This window comes from Meriones unguiculatus, chromosome 19 (assembly GCF_030254825.1).
Source record: "Meriones unguiculatus strain TT.TT164.6M chromosome 19, Bangor_MerUng_6.1, whole genome shotgun sequence".
Classification (NCBI taxonomy): domain Eukaryota; kingdom Metazoa; phylum Chordata; class Mammalia; order Rodentia; family Muridae; genus Meriones; species Meriones unguiculatus.
This window is the reverse complement of record NC_083366.1, coordinates 24,679,712-24,681,035: the sequence shown is the minus strand read 5'-3', so window position 1 is coordinate 24,681,035 and position 1,324 is coordinate 24,679,712. Positions and strand designations below refer to the sequence as shown.

Genomic DNA, 1,324 nt, shown 5'->3' with positions numbered 1-1,324 from the left:
TATAAATTAGGGAGACATCAAGAAATGAACAAACTAGATAGGTCGCATGAAATCATAGATGTTTGGTTATAGAGTCCATGTGGTCAGCAGTCCCCTAGGCTAGAGATAGGCAGCAGTAAGAGCAGATTGTGAGGGAATAGGGAAGAGAAAGGATGTGTATGACTTCACTCACTGGCATGGAAAGCATGGCATGAAATGCATGGAAGAAATGATTCTTCCACATGATTCAACATTCCCTTGTGGTGAGAGATTTATGCAAATATCTCCTGAGTAATTCCTTGTTTTCTAATCACACAATTACCAGACCGTTTCAAAGTGGGGATTGTATAGCAACTGTCAAATCAGCTGTTCATTCATATCTATTGTTGTTTTATGGTGAAATCAGAATATTTTTAACTTCAAAGACTGTCTTTAAGGAGTCTAGCCAAAGGCTTTTAGAATTGTTAAAAATTGTAAGCTCAAGGTGGCTACTAATCACCTATTACTGTGAGGACTTGACCTAAAAGTGTGGGCTGTGCTTACCCTACTGAGACATCAGAGCTCTTCAGTTTTTTTTTTTAGATTTATGTTTCCTGCATGGTTTGTCTCTTCAGTCACTGTCCACAGGACTCTGAGAAGCTGTAGGAATATGCAGGCATGAACTCGAAGCCCAGCTTCATCTCCAATGTTGTGGAAAGGGACTGTACATCACTGGGCCAAGCCCTATGCTCCCATAGGCCACTAGGACAGAGCCCAGGGAGAGTGAAGAGCTCTTCATTTTTGAACAGCACATCAGTTTATAGATATCAATTCCTCTTGTCTGTTCAACACTGTGGCAAGTCAAAAGAGAAAATAAAAAGACAACAACAGACACATGCTGGTCTCAGTGGGTGAATAATGCATGTCAATGGATAGGATGTGCACATAAGATTATCAGTAGCCCTATAAACTAAGCCCCTGTCCCAAGAGTCAAAAGAATATGCACTTTGGATTCAGAGAAACAAAAGTCCTTGGTGCTAAATATACACAGAAAGAGGAGTGTTGTGTGATACACCATTCCTGGGGAGACCCAACACATGTCTACCCCATATAGGGAGCCCATTGAGGACCATGGTATGGATACCACCAGGGCCCAACTTGGAGTTATATTGGATTTAAGATCTGAATCATGACAATACCAAGCCATTTTCATTACTGTTGCTCTATAGAACAGCCTGAGATCAGCTATGGAGATACTTCGAGCAGATCTTTTATTGTCCAGGGTTGTTTTAACAATTCTGGGTTTTTTGTTTTTTTCATATGCAAGTTCTGGTGGATCAATGGAATCAAATCAAAAACCCACACA

The 1,324-nt window shown here is 40.7% G+C and overlaps 1 non-coding gene across 1 annotated transcript; it reads right to left on the bottom strand.

Annotated features, from left to right (window-relative positions):
• Positions 1-563: 563 nt before the first annotated feature.
• LOC132649408 (small nucleolar RNA SNORA73 family) lies at positions 564-775 on the bottom strand. Its single transcript, XR_009587842.1, has one exon. It is a non-coding gene; the product is annotated as a small nucleolar RNA SNORA73 family (small nucleolar RNA).
• Positions 776-1,324: the final 549 nt, after the last annotated feature.